Source organism: Rhinopithecus bieti, unplaced genomic scaffold (assembly GCF_001698545.2).
Source record: "Rhinopithecus bieti isolate Rb0 unplaced genomic scaffold, ASM169854v2 scaffold_1014, whole genome shotgun sequence".
NCBI lineage: Eukaryota > Metazoa > Chordata > Mammalia > Primates > Cercopithecidae > Rhinopithecus > Rhinopithecus bieti.
In genome coordinates this window covers 654,508-680,520 of record NW_016803499.1, presented here as the reverse complement: position 1 = coordinate 680,520, position 26,013 = coordinate 654,508, and the positions used below count along the sequence as shown (strand labels likewise).

The window sequence follows — 26,013 nt, the reverse complement described above, 5'->3', positions numbered from 1 at the left end:
ATTAAAAAAATCGTGTCCCTTGTCTTGTTTACACATCTTGTCACTGAGAGTTGCATCGGAATGCTTTTTATTTATTTATTTATTTTGAGATGGGGTCTTATTCTGTCACTCAGGCTGGAGTGCAGTGGTATGATCTCGGCTCACTGTAGCCTCAGCCTCCCAGGCTCAAGTGATCCTACTGCCTCAGTCTCCTGAGTAGCTGGGACCACAGATGCACACCACCATGTCTGGCTAAGTTTTGGATTTTGGGTAGAAACTGGGTCTCCCTATATTACCCAGCCTGGTTTTGAACTCCTGAGCTCAAGTGCTCTGCCTGCCTTGGCCTCCCAAAGTGTTGGGTTTACAGGTGTGAGCCACCGTACCCGGCCTTGAATGACTTTTGGATGTTTCTCAAACAAGATTTGCTTCTATTGAGGCTATAAAATTCTGTGTTGCAGGCCGTGAAGGTGAATCCAAGGGGGAAACAGGACAGCAGCACCATTGGAAGAGATGCTCAGTGTCTCAGGGGAGTGGCTCTGGCCTCACAAGTTAGGATCTGGTGGGTTTGAGTCTCTACTTACCAGCAAGGATGATCCTGAAACGAAAGAGCCAACAGAAACAGGATTCCTGCATTTGTGTTTAGTAGAACTCTTTGAGGAATGAACACACGCATGTGGGCAGAGGCCAGGTTGTGTTGCAGGCATAAACAAGTCACAGCAAAGTTTATTTCTTGCTTCCCCAGTGTCTGTGGAGGTCAAGGCTGCTCTCCAGAACAGCTGCCCTTGAAGGGCATAGTGGCACAGCCTGGCCTGATCCTGTGGCTCCATCGTCTTAACCTTCAACAGCAGCTTCTACTGTCCCCATGCCAGGAGAGAGAAGGCCTGAGGCCTGGCCTCCTGGAAATCACGTGGGTTGGGGCCACAGCCCCACCAACGCCGTAGGGCTGGCCCTGGCGTGTATAGGAGCCCAGAAGAAAAGGACAAGGGAATGTTGGTGAGTACTGATGACTTCCACCACTCGTGAGAGACAAGCATAAGGAGTCACTTATATCTTTCAGTTAAATGAGTACTCACTGAGCCAATACTTAATGTTTACCACTTTTTTTTAGCCTAGGTAGTTGGTGAGGGTGGAGAGGGGATGGTACGTAAAACAGTCCCCATCCTCTTAAGTGTTGAGACCTTTCTGCAAAAGCAAGAGACTTGAGATAATTTAACAGCAATGAAAAGCCTCCTGTGACAACTTTCCTAATTTTACTTTGCAGACAATTTTTTGGGACAGGAGTCAGGAGGAGAGATGGGCGGTCCAGGCAGAATAGTCTGAGCAAATGTGGAAGGGAGGATGGGGGTCCTCACTGAGGAGGAGGGGCCAGCAGAGAGGAAGGGAGAGAGACAGAGGAAGAGGTCGGGGAGAAAAATAGAGGTCAGATTTTTTTTTTCTTTTTTTTTTTGAGAGGGAGTCTCGCTCTGTTGCCCAGGCTGGAATGCAGTGGTGTGATCTCGGCTCACTGCAAGCTCCGCCTCCTGAGTTCACACCATTCTCCTGCTTCAGCCTCCCCAGCAGCTGGGACTACAGGCACATGCCGCCACGCCCGGTTAATTTTTTTGTATTTTTGGTAGAGACGGGATTTCACCGTGTTAGCCAGGATGGTCTTGATCTCCTGACCTTGTGATCTGCCTGTCTCGGCCTCCCAAAGTGCTGGGTTACAGATGTGAGCCGCCGTGCCCGGCCAGAGGTCAGATTTTTCTAGAGAAGCTGTGGTCTTGGGAGGAAAGGCATTGGAGTTAGGATGCATGGGTTTGAATTCTCACTCTGGTTTTCCCACTTGCTGCTCTGGGACATCAGTTAAATCGATTCGCCCCTTTGGGTCTCAGTCCATTTCTTTGTAAAATGGGTGGTAAGCATTGCACTCATCCCAAGGCTTGTTCAGAGGCCTAAATAACATAATACATTCCAAGCATTAGAACAGTGCCTGACATAGTACAAAACTCTCAGTAAATGTGAGCCCTGTCATTCTAGAAAGGGTGGGTTAGGAGGGGCAAGTGTGAAAACTGCAGAGTGCAGGAGAGTTTGGGCTTTATTCAAGATAGAAGGGAGACCTTGATCTAAAGGATATTTCCCAGCATCTGCATAAAATCTGTATTATAAGGTAAACCTCCATCTTCTCTTCCATTTGCTAGCTTTACACTTCAGCTCTCTCCATCTCATCCGCAATAATGAATGCAACTTGTGCAGACAGAAATTGCATGGCAACATCCCTCTTGTGAGCAATTCATTCCCTGTTGCCCAGGTCGGTTTTTGCTTCTCAGCCAGCCGGCTGTTGCCTGCGGGCTCCTTCCTCCATTCGACAGTTTCCTAACACCTTTTTCTGCTCAGATCGCTCAGGGTGGACATAAGGAAATATAATACAAAACTCCTGCTCTCAAGGAACTTACCAAATAGTCATATCAAACCTCGGCTTTTCCAAGTCCATTTTTGGAAACTTTTGTTTCAATGGAATGAGAAAAGTAAAATAGCCCAAGCAGACATTTCAAAGCCATCTTAAATTGTGCTTCTCTCATTTTTTCTTCTTATGTTGGGAGTATCTTTAGCTTCTACAGAGGGACAAATAAAAGTAAATTCCTCGCAGCCATTAATTCTATTTATGCTCAACAGTACATTATGTTTTTAAAGAAATAGCTTGGGAAGCTGAAAGAGTCTTTTTTTTGTGTGGAAATCCAACTCTTTTTTTGTGGTTATTGCTGTCTTTCTGTACATTCCAACGTCAGCTCAGTGAGCATGGAAGAGGGACCTGCACCCTCACAGGGCCTCCTCTGGGAGGAGGTGCTCGGCCCCTGCATCAAATCCCAGACCCGGGCCCTGCCATCCTGCCTTTTTCCCCTCTCCCTGGTAGTTTTCTCAGAAAAATGACAGGACTTAGGCCTCTGACAGATAATTTGCCTGGGAAGCCCAGCAAGTCAGCAGGCAAAGATGCATACATCTCTGTTGATGCAGCTTTGACAAATGACATTCCCCTGTAACCCCGAGTCTGCACAGCAAAGGTGGCACACTCCCCTCCTAACAGCACCGCCTACCATTCGCTGTGTGCATTTGACAGGGGTTTAAAGGATCATCACTCTGTTTTCTCATGAAAAGAAGTTTATTTTTTTTGTTTTTTCCTGTTATTCAATGATCATGATTTGAGACAGCAAAATATAAAACATCAAGTCACCCTATAGAATAAACACATTTCTAATTAAAAATAGTGGAGAGAGGGGATCAATGCTGACTGGATGAGGGGATCAAGGATACGAGACCCATCTGTTATTGCTTGGACCTCACTTTGAGGGAGTCATAAAAGGCGAGCTGTGCAGACGGAAACTCCACTTGGCCCCTCCTCCTGCGGGCAATTAGCATTTTGTGTCCATGTTAGTTTCCATGGATCTATGTCCTCTTTAGGGCACAGTGGAGAAAACAGGGTGGTTGAATTACAGGGTCTTTTCTCTACTATACGTCAGAGCAGGAGAGACGAAGACAGGCAGGTCCGGTCTCTTACTCATGGTTGTAGTTCTTTGGTTGGTACAGCTACCATCTTGGGACTTTCCCTCCCAACACCTCCTTTTGTAGAGATGGGATCCTACAAGGGGCTGGGGACATCAAAGTTCCCTCTCATTCATTCACGCCTTTATATTTACAACCACATATTCCATATGACAGCTGCCTCCCATGGCTATTCAATGCCTACCGTGTGCCATGGATGTGGCGTTTCTCATTTACTTCCCATCCCAGTCCTAAGAGAGAGGAGTGAAAGCCAGCGTGGAGTAGGTGTAGTGAGTGCTTTGGAAGATCTTACCTGATGTTTGAAATAACCACAAGAGGTAAAGCTATCATTCTCATCGTGTCTTATAGTGGAGGAGACGGAGGCTCAGCAAGATTAAGCAACTTGACCAAAGTCTCATAGCTAGTAAATTAGAAAACTAGAATTTCAACCCGTACTTGAGGGACCCCAAGTCCCTCAAGTGATCAAATGATCCTCCCACTGCTCCTGTGGCTGTTCATCTCTGACACCAATGATCATGGCATTGTTTTCTCCTGCAGTGCAGAGAGATTCTACAAGTGTTCAGCATGACTCAGAGTTCCGTATAACAAGGTAAGCATTAGGTCAGGCCATGGTGGTTCATGCCTATAATCTGAGCGCTTTGGGAGGCTGAGGTGGGAAGATCACTTGAGGCCAGGAGTTTGAGACCAGGTCGGGGAACAAAGGGAGATCTCATTTCTACAAAAAAAAAAAAAGTTTAAAAATAATTAGCTGGGTGTAGCTGTGCACGTCTGTGTTCTCAGATGCTCACAAGTCTGAGACCAGAGAGTTACTTGAGCCCAGAAGTTTGAGACCAGCTTGGGGAATAAAGGGAGATCTCTAAAAATAAATAAATAAATAAATAAATAAATAGTTTAAAAATAATTATCTGGGCATAGTTGTGCACGACTGTGTTCTCAGATGCTCACAAGGCTGAGGCCAGAGGGTTGCTTGAGCCCAAGGGTGTCAAGAGGGCAGTGAACTGTGATTGTTCTACTGCACTCCAGCCTGGGCAACAGAGCAAGATCCTGTATCAAAAAAAAAAAAAAAAAAAAAAAAGAATGTAAGCTTTAGAATGTCTTCTATACCTTTACCTCGCTTATTCTTTTATTACCAATTTTATGACAGTTGATTGCTTTATCTTCATAATTTTACAATTATTCTCTATTTTCAGTGTATACTCTCATTTGCTGAAAGGATTGTCTCAATTAAGCAAAGAAATAATATGCTTAAAGGAGATGACATATCAAAGATTTTGCAATTCGTATCCAAAGTGTTTATAATTTAGATTATACTTTTTTTTTGAGGCGGAGTCTCACTCTGTTGCCAGGTGGAGTGCACTGGCTTAATCTCCGCTCGCTGCAACCTTCGGCTCCAGTTCAAGTGATTCTCCCTGCCTTAGCCTCCCAAGTAGCTGGGACTACAGGCATGTGCCACCACACTTAGCGAATTTTTGTATTTTTAGTAGAAACGGGGCTTCATCATGTTGGCCAGGGTGGTCTCGATCTCTTGACCTCGTGATCTGTCCACCTCAGCCCCCCCAAAGTGGTGGGATTACAGGCGTGAGCCGCCAAGCCCAACCTGTAATTTAGATTATACTTTTTGATTGATTAAAAATACTCAGAAAAAAAAAATTCAGAGAAGGCCAGGCGCGTGGCTCACGCTTGTGACCCCAGCACTTTGAGAGGCCGAGGCGGGCACATCATGAGGTCAGGTGACGGAAACCATCTTGGCCAACATGGTGAAACCCTATCTCTACTAAAAATACAAAAATGAGCTGGGCGTGGTGGCGTGTGCCTGTAATCCCAGCTATTCAAGAGAACTGCTTGAACCCAGGAGGTGGAGGTTGCAGTAAGCCGAGATCGCGCCACTGCACTCCAGCCTAGCGACATAGCGAGACTCCATCTCCCAAAAAAAAAAAAAAAAAGTACTACATTGACAGATACTTGACATATGAAAACAATAAAAACAATAAGAAACTTGAATGCGGCTGGGCACGGGTGGCTCATGCCTGTAATCACTTTGGGAGGCCAAGATAGGTGGATCACCTGAGGTCAGGCGTTCCAGGCCAGCCTGGCCAAGATGGTGAAACCCCGTTTCAACAAAAAATACAAAAATTAGCCAGATGTGGTGGCATGTGCCTATGATCCCAGCTACTTGAAAGGCTGAGGCAAGACAATTGTTTAAACCCAGGAGTCAGAGGTTGCAGTGGGCTATCACACCACTGCACTCCAGCCTGAGCAACAGAGCAAGACCTTGCCTCAAAAAACAAAACAAAACAAAAAAAAATTAACAGCATTCAACATTTCCTTTTTTTTTTTGCTTAATGACAATCGGTTCAATCATTGTTAAGACGAACTCCGTAGGTAGTTATCTCCCCATGTTGAACTTCCACAGCATCTGTTTCATTGCCTTACTCCCGTGTCTGTGACATAATGGGATGGCCGTGGCAAGGGAGGGGACAGAGTAAGGGGACCGACCTTACCGATCTCTGCAGCACCTGTTACTTTTGGAATCCCACCCTTATTGTCCAATCTAAAAGGGGGTGGGTGTGCCCTTCATCAGAGGCTGCCTCCTAACTCACATGCTCCCGCCTGCCCTCTTCATTTACGGTTTTGTCCCATCCTTCCACTCTCCACTGCAAGGAGCTCCCACGCAGGTGTGCAAATATCTGAGCCCAGCACCACTGGCGAAGGGGTTGGGATTCAGACTGCCTCAGAGCGAGCATCCTCATTTCCCTACAAAGTGCGTGAAGACCAGCAGAGGCTTGCCAGAGCTCTCACACACCTCTACTTCATCTCTGCCAACATGCCAGCAAGCAGAGATGCACTTGTCTTTACTGATGCGAGTTTAAGTAATGAACAGATACCCCGTCTTGCTGGTGTCTCTGGAATTGGTGGGTTCTTGATCAGTCTCACTGACTTCAAGAATGAAGCTGCAGACCCTGGCAGTGAGTGTTACAGTTCTTAAAGACGGTGTATCCACAGTTTGTTCTTTCAGATGTGTCTGGAGCTTCTTTCTTCTGGTGAATTCGTGGTCTCGCGATTGGGGGTGAAGCTGTAGACCTTCACGGTGAGTGTTATAGCTCTTAAAAGCAGCTTGTCTGGAGTTATTCATTTTTTCGGGTAGGTTCACGGTCTTGTTGACTTGAGGAATGAAAGTACAGACTTTGACAGTGAGTATTACAGGTCTTAAAGTAACTGTGGACCCAAAGAGCAAGCAGCAACAAGATTTACTGCAGAGAGCAAAAGAAAAAAGCCACCACAGCACATAAGCTAGCCAGGCTGATTGCTGCTGGCGGGGGCAGCCTGCTTTTATTACCTTATCTGACCCCACCCACATCCTACTGATTGGTCCATTTTACAGAGAGCTGATTGGTTCGTTTTGACAGAGTGCTGATTGGTGCATTTGCAATCCTCTAGACATAAAAGTTCTCCAAGTCCCCACTAGGTTAGCTAGATACAGAGTACTGATTGGTGTATTTACAAACCCAGAGCTAAACACAGAGCGCTGATTGGTGTATTTACAATCCCTCAGCCAGACATAAAAGCTCTCCAAGTCTCTACCAGACTTAGGAGTCCAGCTGGCCTCAGCTGGCCTCACCCAGTGAAACCCCGCACAGGGGCTGCAGGCCGAGCTGCCTGCGGGTCCCCAGCCGCGCCTGCACTCCTCAGCCCACCCGCGCAACAGAGGAGGGGGTGGTGCCCGTCAGGGAGGCTCAGGCCCTGCGGGAGCCCACGGCAGAGAGCGGGGTTTGGACATGGTGGGTTGCAGGTCTTGAGTCCTGCCCCGCGGGGAGGCAGCTGAGGCCTGGCGAGAATTTGAGCACAGCGCCGGCCGTGCTAGGGGACCCGGCGCAACCTCCGCAGCTACTGGTCCGGGTTCTAAGCCCCTCACTGCCCTGGGCCGGCTCCGGCTGGCCACTCCGAGTGTGCGGCCCGCCCAGCCTGCGCCCGCCGGAAATCGAGCTGGCCTGTGAGCGCCGCCCGCAGCTGCGGTTCCCGCCGGCGCCTCTCCCTCCACACCTCCCCGTGAGCACAGGGAGCCGGCTCTGGCCTTGGCCAGTCCAGAGAGGGGCTACCACAGTGCAGTGGCGGGCTGAAGGGCACCTCAAGTGCCACCAGAGTGGACGCCGAGGCCAAGGAGACGACGAGAGCGAGGGCTGCTGGCAGGTTGTCACCTCTCACTGGGGTCCTGGTAAGAGGCCACTTACTGGCTAGAAATGGTCCAACCCAGTATCTCAGTTTCAGATTTTGTGAGTAACCAGGTTCCTTTCAATACTTAATGAAAGTATGCAGGGCCGATTGCCCCATCACAGCAGCAGCCGGCTCTGGCTGAGTCCAGTGAGGGGCACTGGCCTGCCCAGGGTGCAGATGCTGTTGTGCCAATCCTGGGTTCTCCCTCGCCAGTGCAGAGGCTCCCTTTCTCTGTCTCTCAGGTCCTAGCATGTTAGGTCGCCTCTCATACAACCACACTCCTCTCTCTCATTGTCTTATTTTCTATTTTAAAAATCCATTTATTTTTCTTAGTTTCTTAGTTTCTCTCTTTGATGCCTGCAGTAATCACAGTTTCCAACCTGCCCAGGAAGGAGCGCATTCTCTTCCAGCCTCAGTTTTCTTTCTTTTTGGGGATTCCGCATTTTCTCCCTGTTTTGCATCCATGTGCACAAGGGCGTCCCCATGTAACTTTATCACTGCCTTATGACTCCTGGATTTTCATAACAACACTTGCAAATATTGCTGATTCTTTTAAGAATTACTAAAATTTACCCTCTAGTAGAAAGATTGACAAGGACTGAGTAACAAAAATGTTACAGCGGTTTGGAGACTGAAAGGTTTACCAGTCACTTTGCTGTGAGCCCATGGGGTAACTTCTGCCATGGACTGGGAAGTAGAAAATAACCTGTCAGGGGGCCTGACTTTTGGAACGTTGGTCTGGAAGAGTGCCAAGAGAGATGAACTAGTGTCAGTAAACTTCTCCTGTAAAAGGCCAGAGAGTGACTATTTTGCAACTGCGAAACTCTAGTACTGTTGCATGAAAGCAGCCATATACATTATCTAGAAAAGTGGGCATGGCTCTGTTCCAATAAAACTTTTGTTAAATTAACTTAAATGTGGCCTGAGGCTGCCCGAGCATCTTGAGTCCTTAGGTAGTGAACTTTGACCTTAGTGTATAAACAAGCCTAATTTAGGAGCATAACAAACAGCTGACTTTCAGCCAATCACAAACAGCCGCCTTATCACACCATGCCTATATAAGGCAGATGCCTGCCTGTAGCCAGTCAGGTGATTTCTCTACTTAGTCTCTGTGTCCGGCCTGCAAAAGCCCTCGGCTCATATGGATGACCGCAGATCTCAGAACCGCCACTGGTTTCGGATGCTTCCTGATTGATAAAGCATTCTTTACTCAAACTCGTTAAATTCAATGTGACTAAAGTTTTTCTTTTAATGCCTTATTTGCAAAAACAGGTAATGGGTTGAAATTGACCCATGGGCAGTTTCCAGACTCCTGATCTAGACTAAGGGCCTGTTCTTACACAATGGAAACGAAGGTCCAGAGATGAGAAATGAATCCTTTAGAGTCAGAGAGTTTATATTTGAAAGAGGTAAAACTGAGTCTCCCTGGAGCAGGAGATAATGTATGATGAAGTGTGGCTGGGAGGGCTCACACTTGGGGTAAGAGGGAGTGGGTGAATATTTCAAGTCTGACTGATGGTACTGCCAAAGGTTGCAATTGCACCATGTAATGGGAGACTCGTCTAACTCGTGGGGCTGAGAGCACTTATGAAATGCAAAACACATGATACTTGGTATCAGAGAGTCTAGAAGGAATTAACAACAGAACAGAGGTGTTTTAAACATGGAGTTGCTGTTTTCAGTAGAATACAAACAGTAGGCTTGTAATTACGGATACAGCTTCAACTAAGACTTGGTTTTAGTGTCTCAGCTGTTTGCCAGTGCCATAAAACACATGACATTACAAAAAGGAAAGAGTAAGGAGCTGCACTACTTTAGTTGAAGGGTTAATGGGAACAAAATTAATAGTGACATTAGCATGAAGGTTCACACATTGCACAGAAAGGAGTAGAAATAAAATAACTCAGTGCCTATGGGAAGAGGAGAAAAGTCCCTCCTATATTCATTAAATTATTTAACAAATATTATTGAAAGGTTTCTAGCTGCAGGCACCATTCTAGGTCCTGGACATGGTGATGACTAAGATGTACAAGACCTCCTTTACCCTCCAAATGGATCCAACCTAGGTCATTGAGAATGTGTGTGCGGCTGCTGTTAAATCTTCAGTGTGAAATCATCCGTGGTTCTCTTGCATATTAGCTCACTGTTCTTGCATTTGAGCCAGAACAGGGCCAGGAAACCTGGTCCATAGCTGGTGATAGAACCTGCAGGATTTCCAAGAGAATGAGTGGAGTGCAGATGGATGGTGGTAAGTTATTTTGCAGGTGAGACTAGGCCTTGTGGGTAAAGAGAGTGAGAGATAAACTCAGTGAAAACGTTTTCCCCATGGGAGATGAGAGGTCCAGCACCCAGAGTTGGAACTTGATTTGAGTGAAGACTTGGCATTAAGTGCAGATGTTTAGAGCTATAAGATTGTATTAACACCTGTAGTTGAGGTGGTGGATATCTTGGGAAAGGATGAATAAGACCAGGTTGTTGCATTGAGACAGGACCTCTTTAATTCTTCATTTAAAAAAATTTTGGGGTGGGGGACACTGTGGTGGTTAGTGGTTAGATATAGAGGAAGGGAAGATTTAGAAGAGATGTAGAATGTAGTGAGAAAGAGAATAATAGTGAGAGTTGTGGTCAGAGATATAGGCAGTGGCCAACAGTTCATGAGAGGACTTGTAGGCCCTGGTGAGGACCCCCTAACACCCGCTTGTAAGTGCAAATTGAGCAACCCAGGAAAATTAATGGGTTAAAAAGTACCCACTCTTAAGAGATTTGAAAACATGTATTTATACCAAGACTTGCTATGAATGTTCACAGCAGTATGATTATTCATAATATTCCCAATGTGAAAACAACCCAAATGTCTGTCAGCTGAGGCATGAATAAACAAAATATGGCATATTCATACAATGGAATATTATTTATCCATAAAAAGAATGAAATTCTGACTCATGCAACAACACAGATGAACTTTTGAAACATTATACTGAGTGAAAGAAAGCAGACACAAGGTTAATACAGGTTTAGTGTCCCTTATGTGAAATTCTTGGGATGTGAAATATTTCGGATTTCAAATCTTTTGGATTTTGGAACATTTGCAAATATATAATGAGATATCTTGGAGATGGGACCCAAGTCTAAACATGAAATTCATTCAAGTTTCATGTGCGCTTTATACAGAGAGCCCAAAGGTAATTTTAAACAATATATATATATTTAAACTTAATTCTTTATTAATTTTTTTACAGTTCTTTTTATAGTTAGGCTATATCCCATTGGGAATGCCTGTCAAATTCCTGTGTTTTTAACTTATTTGGAATGGTTCTTTTTTGGTAGTTATGCCACCAGCGGGATATGCATGTTCATTTGTTTCCTTTTATTTGATTTCATAGTTTTTATTTTATTTATTTATTTTTATTTCAATAGCTTTAGTGGATATAAGTGGTTTCTGGTTGCATAGATGAATTGTACAGTGATGAAGCCTGGGCTTTTAGTGTACCTGTCACCCAAATAGTGTACACTGCACCCAACTGGTAATTTTTCATCCTTCACTTCCCTTCCACCCTCCCCACTTCTGATTCTCCAGTGTCCATTATATCACTCTGTATGCCTCTGTGTACCCATATCTTAGCTCTTACTTATGAGAATGTGCAGTATTTGATTTTCCATTCCTGAGTTACTTCTCTTAGGATAATGGTCTCCAGTTCCATCAAAGTTGCTGCAAAAGACATTACTTCAGTCTTTTTTATGGCTGAGTAATATTTCACGATATCTATCTATATATCTACATATATGTACATACAACATTTTCTTTATTCATTCATTAGTTGGTGGATACTTAGGTGATTCCTTATCTTTGCAATCGTGAATTGCACTGCAATAAACATACAACTGCAGGTGTCTTTTTGATATAATGAGTTTTTCTTTGGGTATATACCCAGAAGTGGAATTGCCAGATTGAAGAGTAGTTCTATTGTGGTTCTTTGATAAATCTCCATACTATTTTCCATAGAGGTTGTAGTAATTTACATTTCCACCAGCAGTGTACAAGCATTTCCTTTTCACCACATCCATGCCAATATCTATTATTTTTTGACTTTTTAATAATGGCCATTCTGACAGGGGTAAGTTTGCATCTCATTGTGGTTTTAATTTGCATTTCCCTGATGATTAGTGATGTTGAGCATTTTTTCATATGTTTGTTGACCATTTGTGTGTGTGTGTGTCTTCTTTTGGAAAATATCTGTTCATGTAATTTGCACACTTTTTAATGGGATTATTTGCTTTTTCTTGCTGATTTGAGTCCCTTGTAGATTCTTGATGTTAGGTTTTTATTGGATGTATAGTTTGTGAATATTTTCTCTCATCTATAAATTGTCTATTTACTCTTGATTATTTCTTTTGCTATGCAGAAGCTTCTTAGTTTAATTAAGTTCCATTTATTTATTTTAGTTCTTGTTGCATTTGCTTTTGGGGTCTTAGTCATATTCTTAATAATTTTGTGCATGAAACAATGTTTGTGTACATGAGGTCAAGTGTAAAATTCTCCCCTTGTGGCATCATGTTGACATTTATAAGTTTTGGAGTTTGGAGTATTTTGGATTTTGGATTAGGGATGCTCAACTTGTGTATTGTATGATTCCATTTACATGAGACGTCCACAGTAAATAAATCCATAGACACAGAAAGTAAAGCAGTGGCTGCCAGAGGCTGTAGAGAGGAAGAAAGGGGAATGACTACTAAGAAGTATAGAGGTTCTTTTTTGGCCGAAGAAAATGGTTTGGAATAAAATAGTGATGTTGTTTGTATTAATACAATCTCAAGAATATGTTAAAAACCGCTAAATTATACTCTTTAAGATGGTGAATTTTATGGTATGTAAATTATATCTCAACAAAACTGCATCTTCTTTAAAAGCAAAAGAATTCTAATAAATATTCCAGTTTTTCAAATTACTTTTGTTACCTTTGTATAAAAAAAGGTAACTAAATGCATCCCGGAGTGACTCTGGGAATGTATCAGCAGCTTGTAAACAGTGTGTTTGTGTTCCTCATTGTCTGGTTTGTGCTTTCATTTTTATATGAAAACTTGTGACCCAAACTGATAATAGGGAATTATGTTTAAAATAGTCCCATTGGCATTTAGTTTTTTTGTTTAATAAAAGCAGAGTTTTGGTGAGTTTATTTGACCTGTTTTTAAAATGGTTGTATCTTTGTTGGTCCATCAGAGCAAAGGATGCTTTGATTCCCCAATGCACTCGCCACAATGCAGCAACTCAGACCTGTAGACATTTGCAGACTTCCTGGTGGAGTAAAGCATTTTCATAAAGCCTATGAAAGCCAAAGGATGATCTAGACCAGCCAGGCAGTTGATCTCCTTTGGTCAGGGGGAAGGAGGAAGCTTACATAAGTCACAGTGGTTCATTCTATGGACAAAGGAAGCACTTAGAACTCCAGTTGTGTGATATGGAGGGTTTTATTTTATTTATTTTATTTTTTTTAATAGTACTACTTTCTAAAAAGAAGTAAGAGTAATATTTGGGACCAAAGAGAGAGAAAGGAAGGGAAAAAACCATACAAAATGTATTTTGTGCTTCCTTTGGATCTGCTTTTTGACATAGGTTCAAGATGAATTATTAGTTTCTAGGTTGTCCTAAATATCATTTGAATATGTTTTGAAACTGATTACATAAAAAAAGAACAAAATTTAGGGAAAAAAATCATTGTGGTCCTGACATCATCACCAGACGTTAACATCTGTTGTCTTCTTTGTGCCTCTAACCACATTAAAATATTTGATGTCCCTTTAAAAGAAAAGGCCTGTTCTGTGGGTTTGCTGAGGACTTTAATGACAAATACATTTCACCTTTAACCTTGAAGTAAATGAAAGTCATGCTGTTCCTTCCTCGCAGATGTCAAGTGTTCTCCATAGTGGGTTAAAGAAGACAGAGAGCTGGCAGGCAAGAGACTGAAATGTCTGCTTGTACTTGAAATGGATTTGGAATAAACATGTGCATTTTTCTACTGGAAAACGTTTTCAAAGAGAGACTACAGCATGATGCTCTCTATTTGCTATCTTTTAATCTTTTTTTTTTCATTTAGCTCACTTCATTGCTCTCTGTTCTAGCATCTTACCAAAGAAAATGTGTACCTAGAATTTGAACAAAGAATATTTTGTATTTTTAGCTATAATTGAACTTTACAAGTTTATTTACAAGAGTTTGTTGTAAAGTGCTTTTTGTGCATCTGCTGAGATAATCATTCAGTCATGTGGTTTTTATCTTTCATTTTGTTAAATGTGGTGTAACACATTGACTGATTTGTGTTATGTTGAACCAACCTTGCATCCCAGGGATATATCCCACCTGGTCAGAGTGTGTAATCTTTTTGATGTGCTGTTGAATTTGGTTTGCAGATATTTAATTGAGGATTTTCACATCTATGTTCATTAGAGATACTGGTCTGGAGTTTTCTGTGGTGTCTTTGTCTGGCTTTGGTATCAGGGTGATGTTGACTCATAAAACGAGTTTGGAAATGTTTTCTCTTCTATTTTTTGGAAGCATTTAGGAAGGATTGGTATTAATTATTCTTTGAATGTTTGGTAGAGTTCATCCATTAAGCCATCTGGTCCTGGACATTTCTGTGTTGGGAGGTTTTTGATTACGAATTCAATCTCCTTATTTGTTGGTCTGTTCAAACTTTGTTTCTTCTTGATTCGGTCTTGGCATATTGTATGTTTCTAGGGATTTATCCATGACAATTTTTTTTTAACAAAATAGATGTGGAAAGAACGTACTTCAACACAGTGAAGGGCACTTATGATTAACATCATAATCAATGGGGAAAAACTGAAAGCTTTTCCTCTAAGACCAGGAACAAGATAAGGATTGCCATTCTTGCCACTCCTATTCAACACAGTACTGGAAGTCCTAGCTGAGCAACTAGGCAAATAAATAAATACAAGGCATCTGAATTGGAAAGAAAGAAATAAAATTACCTCTGCAGATGACATGAGCTTATATGTATACAACTCTAAAAACACCATAAGCATGTTAAAATTAATAAATGAATTCAGAAGAGTTGTAGGACACAAAACCAACATACAAAAATCAGTTACATTCTTTATACCTGCAATGAACTATCTGAAAAAAAAAATCAAACACAGTCCCACTCACAATAGCATCAAAAAGAACCACATGGGTGTGAAAGATCTGTGCCCTGAAAGCTACAAAATATTAATGAAAAAATTGAAGAAGATACAAATAAATGGAAAAGTATTTCCTATCACAAGTTGGAAGAACTAATATTATATACATATAACACAAAGCAATCTACAGATTCAACACAATCTCTGTCAAAATTCCAGTGGCATTTTTCACAGAAATAGAAAAAAAAATTCTAAAATTCATGTGGAACAACAAAAGACCCCAAATAGCCAAAGCAATCATGAGAAAGAAGAACAAAGTTGGAGATATCACACTTTCTGACTTCAAATTATATTTCGAAGCTATAATAATTTAAATAGTATGGCACTGGCATAAAAATAGACATATAGGCCAATGGAACAAAATAGAGAACCCAGAAATAAACTAATGAGTATTCAGTCAACTAATGTTCAACAAGGGTGCTAAGAATATACAAGATGGAAAGGATAGTTTCTCCAGTTAACAGTGTGGAGAAAACTGAATATCCACGTGCAAAGAAATGAGATTGGACCCTTATCTTACACTATACACAAGAACAAACTCAAAAGAAAGACATAGACCTGAAACTGTGAAACTACTAGGAAAAAAACATGGGGAAAAACCTTGTTGATATTGGTCTTGGCAATGATTTCTTGGATATGACATTGAAAGGAGAGGCCAAAAAAGCAAAAATAAACATGTGAGACTACTTCAAAATAAAAAACTTATGCACAGCAAAGAAAAATAATTTAAAAAATGGAAAGGCAGCCTACAGATTGGGAGAAAATATTTGCAACCGTATCTCTGATAAGGGTTAATATCCAAAATATATAAAGAATTCATACAACTCAATGACAAACAAACCCCAAATAATCTGATTAAAAAATGGAGAAAGAATCTAAATAGACATTTCTCCAAAGAAGGCCAACAGGTATATGAAAATGTGCTCACCTATCATCAGGGAAATGCAAATGAAAACCATGAGACATCAACTTCACACCTATTAGGGTGGCCATTATCAAAAAACAAGAGTTGGCAAGTGTCAGCAAGGCTGTGGAGAAAAGGGAACCCTTGTACCCTGTTGGTAGGATTGTAGATTTGTATAGCTATTATGGTAAACAGCATGGAGGTTTCCCAAATAATCAAAAATAGAACTACCTTATGATCCGATAATCCTACTTTTGAATATATACCCAAAGGAATTGAAATCAATATCTCAAAGAGATGTATGCATTCCCATGGTCATTCCAGCATTATTCACAATACTGAAGATATGAAATCAACCTAAGCATCCATTGATGAATGAATAAAGAAAATGTGGTGTACACACACACACACACACACACACACACACACACACACACACACATATAATGGAATACTATTCAGCCTTAAAAAAGAAGGAAATCCTACTATTTGTAACACATGGATGAACTTGAAAAGCATGTCAAGTAAAAAAGAATACTGCATGATCTCAGTTCTATGTAGAATCTAAAAAAGTGAAATTCATAGAAGCAGAAAATAGAATGGTGGCTACCAGGGGCAGGGGTGAACTTGGGGGTGGGAGAAATTGTGGTATATACTGGTCAAAGGATACAGGTTTCAGTTTCACAGGATGAATATGTTTTAGAGACCTAATGTACAGCATGATGACTATAGTTAATAATACTGAACTCTTGAAATTTGCAAAGAGAGTGTGGATCTTGTGTTCTCACCACACACACACACACACACACACACACACACACACAAAGGTACCTGTGTGAGGTGATGAATATTTTAATTAGTTTGACTATAGTAATTAATCATTTCACAATGTATATGTATAACAAACTTCCAATTATATTTTAGTAAAGCTGTTCTTTAAAATAAAAAAGACATTTTACACATTAAACTTCTTTTCCACTGAAACTATTTGGAAGTATTATTTTGAAAATATTAAAGAATAATCAGGCTAGGTGTGGTGACTCATGCCTGTAATCCCAGCACTTTAAGAAAGTGCCAAGGTGAGAGGATTGCTTGAGGCCAGTTCAAGGCCAGACTGGGCAACACAGTGAGACCTCATCTCAACAAAAAATAGAAAAAATAGCCAGGTATGGTGGCACACACTTGTAGTCTCAGCTCCTCAGGAAGCTGAGGCAGGAGGATTGTTTGAGCCTGGGAGGTCGAGGCTGCAGTGAGCTGTGATCATGCCGCGCACTCTAGCCTGGGTAACAGAGTGAGACCCTGTCTCAAAAAAACAAAAGTCATTTTCAGCCTTTTAAATAAATACTAAAATTCCCTTAAAAAAGTTTTTCCTTTTATTCCATTTAAGGGTTTAACTGCCATGTGAACCAGGCTTAGATGATTATTATCAATTAGCCGGAGAGAATTCCTATAGTTCTGACCGTGGGATTATTCCCAAGGAGTGGCTAATTTCTGCTCGTCCCATCTTTCCTCAACACCTCCTTGTCACTAGAATATAAAGTATTAATTATGCCACTGCTCAGCGGGCAAAGGCCTGACTGTTTTTCAGGATAATCTCAATTTTGGCAAATATTTGGGTCTATGATATTTTCCCAACTTGTATGTTGTAGGATATTAAAATTGCGCCTATGACAGCCTCCATGACATGGAGCTGCTTTGATTGTGTTCATGACATGCACTCCAAAGGATGACTTCCATTTGGTTTTTGTTCTTACATGAAGAATGGGACTACAAATCTGGGTCCACATCAGCCTGTGTTCCAGGAGCAGGGGTTACGGGAGGTTATCCTTTTTTTTTTGAGTTGGAGCTTTACTCTTGTTGCCCAGGCTGGAGTGCAGTGGTGCGATTCTCAGCTCACTGCAACCTCCGCCTCCTGGATTCATGAGATTATCCTGCCTCAGCCTCCTGAATAGCTGGGATTACAGGCGCCCACCACAATGCCTGGCTATTTTTGTTTGTTTGTTTGTTTGTTTTTTTAAAATTTTTTAGTAGAGACGGGGTTTCACCATGTTGGCCAGGCTGGTCTTGAATTCCTGATCTGAGGTGATCTACCTGCTTCAGCCTCCCAAAGTGCTGAAATTACAGGCATGAGCCACCGTGCCCGGCCAGGTGTGCCCAATTTAAGTCTCTCAAAGTACTTAGCTTGGCCGCCATTCCTGCCATCAAGAGAGTTACTTGTTTTCATTTGACTGTTGTCCTAACTTGCTTCTTTCTTCCAGACCCTGGATCATTCTAGGGATGGAATGGGGGCCAAAATGACACTGGGGACCTTATCACCAGCTTCTGGGTTATTAAATAAACAGTAGGGCTATAGAAAGCAGTTCAGTTTAACTATTTCTTGTTCAGAACATACTGGTGGAGTCTGTAAATGGTAAAAAATAACAAGTAGAGCCGTCTGCAATATTAAGTAGGACAAATAACTGTAATGAAGGGAGAGTTATGCTTGTGTCTCAAGAGAAATCTAGAAAAGGGCTGGAGGAGCTCAGAAGGAGAGACAGCCAGGAGTAGAGGGGGCATCAAAGTGGACTACGTAGAGAAGCGGTACCTGAGGTGAGTTTAAGTGGTGGTTGAGAAAGGGGAGAGGGATGTTGGGGAGGACTTATTCCAGGGAAAAGAGGCAAAATGAGCAAAGCATGGATACAGGAAAAAATGACTATGTTCAGTGACTAGACTGATACCAAGTGGAGAGAGTCTTGATTGCAATATTTGAGTGACATCAGCAGTGATGTCTGGGACAGGTGATAGCACTCCTTCAAAACCCGAGGAGGCTTGGCAAGCCCACTTCCCAGGCTTCAGTTCTTATCCTCATCTGGAAGCATAAGGAGGCTTACAGAATCTTTTCTAAGGCTCAGTTCTGCTCTAAAGTTTGATGATTCATAAAGACAGGCATCAGTTCAGTGTTTGCCCAGCAGTCTCGGCAGGTAACAGGGTCTGTTGGGATGGCACAGAGTGGAGAGAAAGAAAGGGGAGAGTATGAGAGGGAGAGTGACTATTGCTTGGAAACTACTGGAGGTTGGAAGTGAGAGAGATGAGGATGAGCAGATTATTGGATTCCAAACCCAGTTTTCTGGACGAATGTTAATGTCATTAAGATAAAGAAGGAAAGTAGAGGCAGGGTCTTGTTTTGTGGAGAGGATGAACTTGGTCTTAGACACGATGAGTTTAAGGCATTGGCTTCAAATCCAAGTGGATACGTCCCACAAGTTGAAACAACGTGCTTTGAGTGGATGTGCAGACTGGAGAGGTGACTTTGGGGATAGTGATGCTCTGAAGGCATAGAAGGATGAGGCAGAAAGGAAAATGCTAGAACCTAGAATGGGTGCAGGAAGAGTCTGGGAAGATGAGAGTGTTTGGGAGAAGAAGAAGGAAAAGTCGAGGCAGGAGGAGGAGAAGGGTATTCAACAGTGTCCTCCCCTTAAAGATGAGGGGAGCCTGGTGGTCTGGGGGAGTTGCAGAAAAGTCACCTTTAAAGGGGGATAGGGGGTCCCAGCTGGGTCTCTTCCTTTTAGACCTGGTTCAATGAAATTCAAGAAGAGCCAAGTGATAGAGAGGGGAGATCAGCGTTGTGAGACGTAGGAAAAGGTACCTTTTGGAAGCGTTCCATGAGAATTGCTTGTTCTCCCTTTTATAGTTTTCTTAATATCTTCCCCTTCTTTTTTTTTTTTTTTTTTCTTTCTTTCTTGACATAAAGCTCAGGGGCTTTCCGGGTATCCCTGGGAGTGATGAGGGTCTCTATGATGATACATTACACCAATACCAGACTAGAGGAGATTTCAAAGTAACAGAAACTTATTTCCCTGCCAACAGCCAGCGTTACCTAGAGTTGGAGGTCAGGTCTTGGGACAGTTGTCAATGGGAAAGAAAAAGCCTCAAACCCAGCAAGCCCCAATGCAAATGATCACAGTGTTCCAGCAGTGTTTTCTTTCCTTTCAGTCAGTCCTCAAGACTGGGGACACCACCAAAGCAGGTCAAAAGGCGAAGGTGGCAGAACCACCCGGCGCAGGCACCTGGGCCGGTCCATAGGACCCGCCACTCGGGGCCACTGGGGTGCAATGCAGGATGCCGTGGCCTTTGCTGTCCCCTGTCGCTGTGGGTCAGTCCATGTCCCGAGGGAGGGTCACCCTCCCTGTGCCCTGCAGTGCAGTGCATGATCAGGCAGGCCTCCTGGGCTAATGGTCCCCAGGTTTGGATTTCAGGGGGTGGAAGCTTTCAGGCGAGGTGGCGTTGGCAGACAGCCCAGATCTCTGGAGTGTGTTGCTCTGCCCGGTGGGCTAGCAGTTTGGCGGATCAGGTTCCGGCTGGTGAACACAGGAGAACAATAGGCATGTGGTTCCTGGACTAATTAGCTGTGTGGCTCTTCTCCCGGCTGTGCCTTTGGCTGGGCCTCCAGTCCTGCTGTCACTGCCTCTGGGGTCGGGCTTGAACACTTGCTGGCTGGGGGAGCCCTGCAGGGAAAATGAGGCATTAGGGGACTGAAGTCTGCCAGCAGGGATTGGGCTTGTGATTACATCCCACCGGTGGCCCTCTGGTGACATTAGATCAGGAGCTGCCCTGTGTAGAGAGCTGGTGTTTCTTGGGACACGGCAGTGGCTTGCGAATGGCTGTGGCCACAGAGGCTGCAGTGAGCATGTTTCATTTTGCCACACGGGGAAATGCTCTTCCCACACCAGGTGGCTTCCGTGAATCTAAATATTTCAGTGGGAGGCAGGTAAGCTGAATTGAGGGCCAGGGTGGGGAAGGCTTCAAGGCTCATGGAACATCAGCCGAATTCTTGGGAGAATGTCATGTCTGGATTCTGTGGAATCTTACCTTTGGGAGAGTCAAAAAAAAGTCTTAAATATTTGAAGGGATTTTTCATTCAGGATCATCTGATCCAGCTCAGGACAATTCAGATTTACATAAAGTTAAGTTACGAAAACAGTTACAAAATCTTTAAATGGCTTTCCCAGTGGCTGTGAAACATAAGGAGAGGTTGAACTGATGTCTTTTGGGGTATTTTCACATAGTCTGAAAATGAGGGGCATCCTCATTCTCATCTTCAAAACTTTTCTTTCTCAGATCGGGAGCACCGGGAAAACCTGAGAAGGTGTGAATGGAAGGGAGTGTTTCTTAGTTGCTCCTGAATCCAGAACCTGACCCCTTCCTGGGTGGCACTCTCCCACCTGTTCCCATGGCAGTTTTTTCACCGTCTCTCATAAAGGGGCTCCCTCAAGATTTGAGAGTTAGACACTGCTTTAGACAAACCCAGTAAGGCCATCGTTGAGGAAAGAGATGTTTAAAATATTTCCCCCCAAGTTCTGCAAAAGAAGAAATGAAGTTGACTGTTATTTTTTAAGAGGATGCATGAATCCGTGTTCTTAATGAACTGGGAAGGTTTTGCTTGTTCCAAGCATCATCCTTCCCTCCACAGCACGGCGTCGGCTGGGAGGCTGCTAGAAATGCAGAGAGCCAGGTCCGACCTGGACCCACTGAATCAAAATCGGCGTCTTATCAAGATCCCCAGGGGATTTGTGAAAACTAGAGCATGGGAAGAAACAGGGACCACTACATCCTGAATCTGAAATTCTGTTTTCTTTGTTCTCTTATGAACTGTGGTCTCTCTCTCACACATTCTCTCTCTCTCTCTTTCTGTCTTTCTCTCCCAGCCTCAATCTCTTTGCTGGACAATTTTCTTTCTATTTAACCTGCTAATCCACAGAGATGCCGTGGATCACCCTTGGGACACCTAGATTTTCTCCACATGAAGCCTGTTAGGTGATTTGACAGTTGGAGACCTTCCTGTTAACAGCCATTATAATAAAACATTCCCCCAAACCAAATTCAGCAATTATTAACAAGTTGAAACAGAAAACCATGTTTACTAAGGCATTCTTCCTGAGGCTTAACATATCCTGTGAAGAGGGTGGGGTGGGTGTAGGAAATCTTAGCTCTACCTGGAGTTCAAGGTAATGTCAGAACTGGAGGCTGAAGTACAGGGGAAGCACCTCTTCCTTAGGGGTCGGCCATGGAGATCTTTTTACATGCACAGTTGGCCAGTGATGACTTGTCATTGAAGTGATTCAATTTCAGTGATTAGAGGGCATGCTTAGTAGCTTAATTTCTTTCCATCGCTGGCTTCTGCATAGAGTGGATGTGTGTAGAGCAGCCTTCAGTGAAGACAGTGAGGTCACTTGGATGAAAGGGACCTGGGCTGCATTTGGGCACACATCTATGTGTACTCCATGGGTGCCTGGCGAGGGCAGTGCCTGTAAGAATTTGCTTGTCACTATATCCTTAATGCCTGGTACAAAACGGATGCTCTATTACTATTTTCTCAATCAATTACAGCAGTAATTTCAACTTGTATCTGGGGTAAAAATTCCCAAATCTGTTAAAGACATGGATGTTCTTTTGCCATGGATCAGGTGTGCTGTATTTTGCTATCAAACGTGTATGGCAGAGATAAGCACAGGCCCTGTGAAGGGTGTGCTTTCTTTGCTTTCCTAAAGCAAATGTGCAAAGACGATGTGCAAATATTTAGTGTGGACATGCAGAGATCTTGGACTCCTGGGCTTAGAGTCTCCTAGATTTCAGGGGCACCTAATCCAGTCTTGCACTCCAGCAGGAATTCCCTCTACAACGTGGACTCATTTATTCAACAGAGTTCGGCTGATGGCTTACAAAATATAGCACCTGCCAGACTGTCTGAGGCTCTGTAGGGAGGTGAGAAATGACCAGTTCTGATCTCTAGGCGCTCACAGTTCACTGGAGGAGTCACACATGTAAACAGATAATGACACTGCTTCTTTGAAAGAAATACAAGTATATAAAAGGTACTACTTAGGAATGCAGAGCAAGGAGCGCCCGGCGCTTCCTGAGATGAGGGTGGGAGAACAGGGATGGCTCCCAACATATGATCCCATCACAGACGTTGCTTCGTAAGAATCAGGAGATGGCCGGGTGCAGTGGCTCACGCCTGTAATCCCAGTACTTTGGGAGGCCGAGGCGGGCAGATCACAAAGTCATGAGATTGAGACCATCCTGGCTAACACAGTGAAACCCCGTCTCTACTAAAAATACAAAAAATTAGCCAGGCGTGGTGGCGGCGCCTGTAGTCCTAGCTACTCGGGAGGCTGAGGCAGGAGAATGGGGTGAATCCAGGAGGTGGAGCTTGCAGTGAGCCGAGATGGCACCACTGCCCTCCAGCCTGGGCTTCAGAGCGAGACTCCATCTCAAAAAAAAAAAAAAAAAAAAAAAAAAAAAAAAGAATGAGACATTCTTAGATGACTGACAAATGACAACTTATTAGGCATTTAGTGAGTTCCAGGCACAATCTGAAGTGTTTTACATGTGCTAGTTCACTTAATCGCCACAGTAACTACGAGTTTATTACTTCCATTTTACAGATTAGGAAACTAAGCATTGCAAGGTCGGGTAATAACTTGTGCAACCAGTAAGTGGCCGAGCAGGGAGTGAAAACTAGGCAGTGCAGTTCTGAGTCCTGGCTCTTCAGCACTAGGTTAGACTGTCTCCTGCGCAGAAAGAAAGACACTTGGTGGAGAGGCAAGTTCTATGAACAGCTACGAGGGAGTCAGGGAATCAGGAATTAAGGGTGACTTGTGAACGGAGCTTGGAGGAGTAGGTTGGGCTGGATCCTGATTTTTAGATGTCATTTTAAGGAATTTAGTATTTATCTCTAGGTGATAGTTATGGGAGGATTTTTCTTAATTGTGGTAAAACAATGTAACACAAAATTTATCATTTTAACAATTTTAAACATACAGGTCAGTGGCATTAAGCACATCATGTTGCTTTGCAACCAGCATCACCATCCAGCTCTAGCTTCCCAAATGAATCTCTTCACCCCTTAGACAATAACTCTCCATTCCCCCATCTCCAAAGCCCCTGGCAACCACCATTTTCCCAGCCCCTGGTAACCAGTACTTTTTGTCTCTACGAATTTGACTACTCTAGGCACCTCGTGTGAGTCAAAGCCTACATTATTTACCCGTTTGTAACTGGCTTCTTTCACTTAGCGCAGCTTCCTCAAGGTTCATTCATGCTGTAGCATCTGTCAGAATTTTAATCCTTTTTAAAGGCTGAATAATATTTCATTGTATAGATGGGCCACATTCTGTTTATCTATTCATCTGTCAATGAATATTTGGATTGCTTCTGCCTTTAAGTTATTGTGAATTGAGGGATTCTAATCTGGGAAATGTATAGTCAGATTTACATCTTAGAGATGCAGAGAAAACCAGAACACTAGTTGCCAGTGTGCAGGTTGGAGGGGAGAATAGAGACAAGTTTTAGCCTGTTAGAGTAACCTAGGTGACTGATAATGAGGGTTTGCACTAAGGTAGTGTTGTAGATAGATTAGAGGAGAAACAGATTACAGACACGTAGGAGGAAAAGGCACAGGATTTGGTTTCCACTTGGAAGGGGCTGGGGTAAAGGTGGAAGAGTTACCTAAGACTTTGCTGTTTGACCTTGTGACTAGGTAGATGGTGGTAAAAATGGTACCTACCAGGTGGAAGAGAGACTCTCAGGAGGTCCGTGCTGCAAGGGGCTTTCACTTACCTCCTGAAATTTCATACAACTGTATATGTTCCATGCCTTTTCCTGGTAAGAGGGTCTATAGCTTTCCTTAGATTGTTATAAAATCTATCTCCAGGCCGGGTGCGGTGGCTCATGCCTGTAATCCCAGCATTTTGGGAGGCTGAGGCAGGTGGGTCGCTTGAGGTCAGGAGTTCGAGACCAGCCTGGCCAACATGGTGAAAACCCCATCTCTACTAAAATTACAAAAATTAGCCAGGTGTCGTGGCAGGCACCTGTAATCCCAGCTACTTGGGAGGCTGAGGCAAGAGAATCCCTTGAACGCGGGAGGCCTCAGAGACTGCAGTGAGCGGAGACCGCACCATTGCATTCCAGCCTGGGCAACAAGAATGAAACTCCATCTCAAAAAACAAACAAAGTAGTGATTCGGCAGCACTGACAGGATCAGATTCTGGAGGGGCAGGGGCAAGCACACAGAGCACAGGCGAAGCTGACTTTGGAAACAGGGAAGGAACGACCTTTCCCTATGCCCAAAAGATGTGTGAAAGATAGTCATGCTTTGCCTGTGCAGGGTGTTGCAGGTGCAGGTAAGTTGAGGAGGTTGTCATCTAATGTTCTTTCGCTTGTCTTTGTGAAGGAAGAGACCAAGTGTGCTGTCCCTGTTGAGTGAGCAGGTGGCTTCAGAAGAGGTGGAAACAGAATGGGGTCTCTTCTCAAAATGTGGAGTTCATTGCTCAATGTGAGGTTCTAAATTTGGTCTGATTGCTGAGACTTGCTCCTTTCTCCAAGACTGAACCTTCATGAATCCGAGCTGGAAGTTTCTTGCCTGGCAGAGCTGAAGGCCGTGTCTCTCCTGCATTTCCAGCTCCAAGCACGGGACCTGTACTGTAATACGTGCTCACTGATTGAATTTGCAGAAATCTCTAACACAAGGTGGAAAGTAATCTTTACAACTTAGAATGGAAGTAAAGGAGATTAAATGAAGATGAAGTAAAGCACTGTACCTGAAAATACATGTAAGCCATAAAGCACTATATACATGTAAGTTATTATCCTCATGATCTTCTTAATCTGTACGAATTATTTCTGAATTCAGAATCCAGCCTGTATACAGCCTCATCACAATGCTGTTGTCCTCTCTTTGCAACTCACGCAATCCAGATTATTCGGCTATCTCAATTACTCAAGTGGGATCGTATTAACTCTCTAAGGTTCAATTTGCATAGATGATGCTTCTTTCTCCAGCTTAAAATATCTGTGTGTCTCAGATGGATCTGTGCCCTAGTTTACCTTAGTATTTGACTTTAGTGCAGAGATTAGAAAACTTGATTATGTATTTCATTATGAAAAATTTCTAATGCACAGAATTAGGGGAATAAAGAGTACAGTGGATACTTATTCATCACCCTTATTTGATAGTTGTTGATATATTGCTGCTGCCCTTAAGCTACCCATTTATACAATTTTTGTTGAAAGTGTTAAAACATGTCTTGTACTACCATTTTATTTTATTCCTATATCCTTCAGGAATACATAATTATTTTATTCCTACATATTCCTGCATCTTTAAAAACTATGAACATGGCCGGGCACAGTGGCTCATGCCTGTA

General features: G+C 43.1%; 1 long non-coding RNA gene across 1 annotated transcript; it reads left to right on the top strand.

Annotated features, from left to right (window-relative positions):
• Positions 1–902: 902 nt before the first annotated feature.
• Positions 903–26,013, top strand: LOC108538158 (uncharacterized). Its single transcript, XR_001888008.1, has 4 exons — positions 903–972; positions 4,054–4,105; positions 6,520–6,604; positions 25,041–26,013. It is a non-coding gene; the product is annotated as an uncharacterized LOC108538158 (long non-coding RNA).